The sequence below is a fragment of the Grammomys surdaster genome, unplaced genomic scaffold, assembly GCF_004785775.1.
Source record: "Grammomys surdaster isolate TR1022 unplaced genomic scaffold, NIH_TR_1.0 239, whole genome shotgun sequence".
NCBI classification, from domain to species: Eukaryota; Metazoa; Chordata; class Mammalia; order Rodentia; family Muridae; genus Grammomys; species Grammomys surdaster.
The window spans coordinates 5,731,416-5,738,458 of record NW_021604684.1 but is presented as its reverse complement, the minus strand read 5'-3'; positions in this window follow the sequence as shown (position 1 = coordinate 5,738,458).

The window sequence follows — 7,043 nt, the reverse complement described above, 5'->3', positions numbered from 1 at the left end:
AATAAAAGTACACACACACACACACACACACACACACACACACACACACGATGCCTGAGAATCTGCAGCTGTTGAAACCTGATCATTTCCACTTTGCAGAAGGTTAGCCTCCTGGTAGAGTCATCTTTTGACAGACAAATAAAGCAAGCTTTTAACTCATGAACCAGAAATATCTTTTCCCTGAATAAGATGGTGAAGACCTCGGAAGACATCTGGAAGCGTAGGACTGGAGAGGGAGTGTCTGTAGGACAAAGGGAGGTGGGGGGACAGATAAGAGGAGAGGAGAGCAGGGTTGCAGATGCCCATCCTCCTGTGAGACTCTTGGTGATTAGCCCAGTGACAATGAATATTTATGAGAGAGGCACTGATTATTTTTCAGGGCTTCATTTGAATAATCATGAATATGTTTCCATGCATTTGCACCTGATGGGATGGTTTTCAGTCTTTAAAGAGCCAGGGAGAGAAGGAGCAGGGAGACAGAGAATACAGCAGGGGTCACGACCTCTAGACACCTTTATCTGGTCGGGCCCTCTTCCCTGCCATGCGGTCCACAAAGAACTAGGCAGAAAAAAAAATGTTTAAAATCACGTGCGTGCTTGGTGTCTAATGATGCATAAGTGGGGACTGGCTGCGGTCTCTTCCAAACCTCTTCTGCCCCGGAAGACAAGGGCATCGGATGCTGAGTCTTCCAATTCAGTCATTATGGTTTCCAAGCTGATGCATCTGAAATTTCAAGGACGTTAAATGCCTTTTCCAAGTTTCTAAGGCTACCTGATGTGAGTCTCTTCCAAGGGCCTGGGTTGAGTGTGTTCCCTTTGCTGGGGGTGGGGGTGTCCGTCCTAGCCTTTGTTCATGCTCTAGTCATAATTAGTAACGAACCGCCTGCCCCTGGCACACTCAATAGTAGAACCGTGATTCGTTCAGTGGTTTGAGAAAAGCAACCATGTATTCCTTTCACCTTCTGTCCTCTAAAGTTTACTTGTAGCTGTGTACAAAACAGTCGACAAAAGCCGCTTATTAAGAAGCCATGAGGACAGGACCAGGAGGCAGTTAGGAGTGCTGGGAGTTCAGCTTGTTTTCCTCCTCTTTATTCAGCCTGTGACGTCCCAGCCCCTGAGATGGGACCACTCATATTCAGGGTGCATCTTCCCTCTTTACATTCTGGAAACACAGATATATCAAGAGATGGGTTTCCATCGTCTTTCTGTATCCTATCAAGTTGTCAATCAGGATTCCAGGATATCCAGTACCAATAAGGGGTGATAGATGTTTTGTAAGGATGGATGCCAGGAGGGCAGGGTCATGTAGTTAAGGTAGGCAGGGAGATGGGAGCATGGCTGTGTTCCCGAGTGGGCTGTTCCGTGGGAAGGAGCAGCTGAGGGCAGAGGAGGAGAACTTCAGTCTGTACATACTGGAAAGGAAGGCAGTTGAGAAACCATTCCACAAAAGGCATAAAGCTAGAAGGAAGCCAACTTAGTTATTTTCTACACAACATCCAGCCATTATATTTTGGGCGGGGCATGCCCAAAAAAGAGAGCGTCTAGCCAGTGTGAGTCCAAACTGTTCTAGCCATTCTTGGAGCTGCTGGTGTTGGGCCAGGCCCATAGCCTTCCAGGCTCTCAACCCCACCCCAAGCTAGGCTGAAAGGCAAGGAGGGGTGTAGGCTAGGGCCTAGCACAGATGCTGCACAACACGTGGGAGCTATTATTAGGCAATCCCTACGGGCGGGCAGATGCGAATGGGAATGGACCTGCAGGCTCCACCGGAACTGGAGTGGGGGAGGCAAGCAAGTGAGTCAGCTATCATTGCATCCTTCCTGTGTCAGGCCACACCTGCCGCATCAGCCGGCCCCTCCTGCCTGGGAAAGTTCTACTTAGTTGCAAGAGCAAAATTCCAACCCTGAGTTTGTTTTCCCAGATCCCACACTAACCCATCCCCCTCTTCTGATTTGCACGTTCTTTCTTTGGCTATGATAATACCTTCAGTTACATCACTGTCTACTTTTACTCGGCCAACAGGCTTTTATCTTTTAAGGGAACGTGGGCTTTCATGGGCTTTGAGCACTAGCTGTTTTTTTTGTTTTTAGCAATTCACCTGTAAGGAATCGTATTTTCCAACCTTGTCTCTGAGTGCGTTCCTTTGTGGGTATCTCAGTTTAGATGACCTCCCATCTGGGATCATCCAGAGGTCAGGGTTACTTGAGGGTTTACAGTGATCTTAAGTCAATTTATTTTCACCTGAAGAAGTTACATCTCATTTTTTTAAACTATGATCTGTGTGTTTAGTCAATATAAAACTTTTATATTACATCAATATAAAAGAGTCCATGAAATGCTGAACGTGGTGGGGGGGGAGGGGGTGTGCTTTTAATCCCAGCACTTGACAGGCAAGGCAGATCTCTGTGAGTTTGAGGCCAGCCTGGTTTACATAGTGAGTTCCAGGACAGCCAGAGATACACAGAGAAACTCTGTTTCAAAAAAACAAAGAGAGTCCATGAAATACTTCTGGAAGAAGTAAGTGAAGCCCCCTTGATAGCACCACTGTGCATCCTGGAGCACTACAGTGAATACTGGATCATAGACCTTCTGATGCTGTCATCAAGATGGGTGAGTTGCAGGCAAACATCACTAGTGTCTGTGGTTATTGTTGCCAGATTCCAGACACTCCGCAAGTCAGAGGACTTTCAGGAGTTGGTTCTTGCCTCCCACCTTGTTTTGAGGCAGGGTCTCTCTTGTTTCTAGCTGGCCCGAGAGCTTCCAGCTGAGTTTTCTGTCTCCAGCTCCCATCTCAATTCAGAAGCGCTGGGATTATGGGTGTATGGATGTACTTTTGGATTTTTGTTTGGATCCTGAGAATCTGAATTCAATCTGTCAGGCTTGCCAGGTAAGCACATTTACCTGCAGAGCCGTCTCTCTGGCCCCCATTACCTTTTCTGTTTTAGTTTTGTTTGTTTGTTGCTTGTTTTGAGACTGGATCCCTTAAATCAGAGACTCGCCTTAAACATGCTGTGTAGCTAAAAATGACCTTGAAGCAAGCCCTGAGCATCCTGCCTCTATCTCACATGCTAGCTAGCATGCTCTGAGCCTGAGGCTTTTTCATTTTGTTTGGATTTTGGGCTTTTTGGTCGTTTTGTGTGTGTATGTGTGTGTGTGGGAGTATACACCTACCATGTGTAGGCATGAATACATGTGAAAATGTTCACACGGGTGAGTGTGCTAGCATGTGTGGATATCAGAGGATAACCTCCAGTGTCTGTACATGTCTTTCCCTTTGTTTGGAAAAGTGTCTCTTTGTTGTTCTCCCTGGGGTTGTGTAAGGCTAGCTGGCCGACAAGTATGTGTGGATTGTCCTTTTGGCATCTCCCATCTCAACACAGAGGAGCCAGGATTACAGATAGTACTGCGCCCAGCATTTACTGACTGGGTTTTCATGTTTGCATGGCTTTACCCATTGAGCCATCTCCCCAGACCCGGCTTTGCTTTTTCTTTTTAAATGTTATTATATTTATTTGTATCACATATACATTTACTTATCAGAGGGCACCCAGGGTATGCCATAGAACATGTGTGGAGGTCAGTGGAAGACTTGGGGGAATTGGTTCTCTCTCTACCATATAAGGTTCAAACTCAAGTGGTTCGAGTTGGCAGCACGTGCGTGCCCTTACCCACTGAGCCACGGCTGACTACTTCTGGTTTATTTAGTGTGCTTCTTCTAACCCAGGAACTCTTGCTTTTCCTGCCTTCCCCTTTCTGAGCACTGGGATTTCAAACATGTATCACCATTGGGAAAAGAATGCTCTCTCGACATCCCACGAAGAAACACACAGTCAAAGGGAATGTAATTCAGCAAGGCCATTTCTTTTTGCGAAATGGGTGCACCACAACACAAACTGGGCGAGTGTGAACACACATCCAAAATGACCTCTGTCTTTTTATTCCTGCTATAGGTGGTAAATTCGTTTCGTTTACCGTTGGTGAGAGCGTAAGTCTGTAATCAGATGGGAATGGCCAGTCATCACAAAGGGGGAGGGAGTTCCAGAAATATAGGCTAGAAATTGAAAACAATGCATTTCATACTACCATGCTTCTTTTGGGTCTTGAAGGGTAAACTATGCCCATATAGAGCTTAGAGTCTATGAAAGACAGAAATGAATTAGCCAGTCGTAGTGGTTCCAAATAAACACTCCAAGCTGGGAAAGGAGGAGGAAGGAGTATTAATGGAGCTCCCAGGCTCTGGGAAGAGCTAACCCAGTGATAAGGTCTCAGTGACTCCTGGGAAGAAGCTCCACACTGCATCACTGAGTTCTATCCTCGGGTCTTCTCTGAGACCTTTTTAAGACAAGGTCTCGCTAAGTTGCCTCACATGGTCTTGATTGAAATCACTCTGTAGCTCAGGAAAGCCTTGAATTTGTGCCTCAGCCTCCTAAGTAATTACAGATCTGAGCAATCAGGCTTGGCTGACTCAAGGCTTTTAGAGCTGGAGATTCAAATTCAGCGAAAGATATGAAACCATGGCTCTTCCTGTCCAACTCTATTGTTATTAGTCACTTGTAAGGACACTGGAGAGGCAGAGGGAGGAAGAGCTCTGTGAGTTTGACGCTAACCTGGTCTACATATTAAGTTCCAGGAGAGGGAAAAAAAGAACCAGAGAAATAATGATGTATTGGGCAGAAATGAATAGATTCACAACAGGGCCAGTGAAAAATAGCCCAGTGTATGGAACATCTAAACTAAAGTTCCAGCTGGCTTGGTCATCTTTTTTTGTTTGTTTGTTTGTTTGGTTGGTTGGTTTTTTAGACAGAGTTTCTCTGTGTGTAAGCCCTGGCTGTCCTGAAACTCACTATGTAGACCAGGTTGGCCTTGAGCTCACAGAGGTCTGCCTCTTTCTGCTTCCCAAGTGATCTGACTAAAGGCGAGTACTAGCATTGTCCTGCTTGGCCTATTTGACATTTTATGTGTGTCCTGGGGGAGTTCAGTCAAAGTGTGACTAGAATTTTGAAATTTTCTTTTTTTTTTCTCCCCCACCCCCGCACCCCACCCCCATCCCCTTTTCCAGACAGGGTCTCATTTTGTAGCTCTGGCTGTCTTGGAACTCATGTGGACCAGACTAGCCTTGAACTTAAAGAGATCCTCCTGCTTCTGCCTCCTGAATTCTGAGATTAAAGATGTGCACCTTTAATGGAGGCAAAAGAGGATGTCAGGTTCCCTGGAAATGGAATCACAGACAGTTTTGAGCCACTATGTATGTACTGGGAATTGAACCCAGGTCCTCTACAAGAAGCTCTTAACCAACGAGCCATCTCTTCAGTCACTTAAAGGAGATTTTTTTAAGCGAGAAAAAAAAAATCACACATTTATTTCTATAAAGGCTGATGTTGTGTAGTGACCTCCTCTCCTCCCAACTCCAGATGAAAGAACAAAAAGAAAACTTGGCTTCCTTCTGGATGGAAACTTAAAAATTCACACGATAGCAAGAAGCTAATGAATCAACAGGTGTGACTTGGGTGTGTATGTCAGAGGTGCTTTTGCCTTTTCTTTGGCTCCCTGCCTTGGAGAAAATGGTCATGAGATGAATTCTGTGAGTCAGTTATTGAGCTGAATAAATACCCATGAAGGATTGGGTGAAGATTCCAAAATCCTCCCTAAGATAGGAATCCCCAGCTAACAAAACTTAGTGGTCAGAACATTGGATGAGGCTGTCTTGGCTATCACCCCAATGCATGCACATGTCTTATAAGCTAGCTGCAGAGGACTGTTTCAAATGGTCATAACTCTTGTTTCACAGCTTACAAGACAGGCGAAGCTCCAGGCCAGAAATGCAGTAGTTTAGGTGAGAATATTCAGCAAGTCGAGGTGGAAGAGGAAAAGCGTATCAATATCATGTTCATGGCCTATTTTCTGGCTCTACTCTGGTGTGTTGGCAGGATTGTAAACTCTTTCGGCTCAGTAGTTTGGCATGTTCTGGTGGTAGACCAGAAAGCAATGGCTGTATGTCCTTGGGAATCCCCCAGGACGATTGGGAGATTTCTGAGGAGGCTGTGGAGGGCAGCCAGGAATGTGGCATAGACGGCCTACTTGTGGCTGACACCTCAGCCAGCCTACCTTGCTTTCTGTGTTCTGCCTTTGATCCTCAACACTTGTGAGTGCTTACCATGGGCCAGGGCTGACAAGGCCCAACACTAGAGGATGAGGATTTACAGCAGTGGATCCTACTGACCATGTCTGCACCCTCACAGGGTTTCCCTTCAAGTGAAGGCAAGAAAAGGATAGTTCCTACACACAAACTATTTTTAGAGTTTCCATGCTTAACAAAAACAAACAACAAAAACGTAAGATGACCATTTCAGTCTGACTTTCAAATCAACAATAGATGATTTTCCAGAATAATTAGGTTCAGAGTTTGTTGAGACAAGGTCTCCTGTAGTCTTGCTGGCCTTAGAGGACGGTGCAGCCAAGGATAACCTTGAACTCCTGATCCTCCTGCTTTCACCTGCCTTCATAGGCATGGGCTACCACACCCAGTTTATGTGGCTGGTGCTGGGATTGAACCCGGAGCTTTAAGCATGCTAGGCAAACAGTGTACAAACTGAGCCACAGTGTGCTTCCAGCTCTTGAGTGCTGGGATAAACAAACATGTGTCACCATGCCCAGCCTCTTCTGTTTGGCTTTGCTGTGCAGTGCTTGGCCCCTGAGCCTCTTCTGTGCTAAAGATGTATTCTGTATTCTCAGCCCACACATATAAATGTTGATTGCTTAGGGGCTATTGGATGAAGGACAGTTGGGTGAAAAGTGTATGATTGTTAAGGAGTCACTGTGAAAATTCAGGGATGAGTTGGAGAGATAGCTCAGCAGTTAAGAGCACTGTCTGCTCTTCCAGAAGTCCTGTGTTTAATTCCCAGCAACCACTTGGTGGTTCACAACTATCTGTAATGGGATCTGATGCCTTCCTCTGGTGTGTCTGAAGAGAGCAGTGGTGAATACATAAGAGAAAAGAAAAAGGAGAGGAGAGGAGAGGAGAGGAGAGGAGAGGAGAGGAGAGGAGAG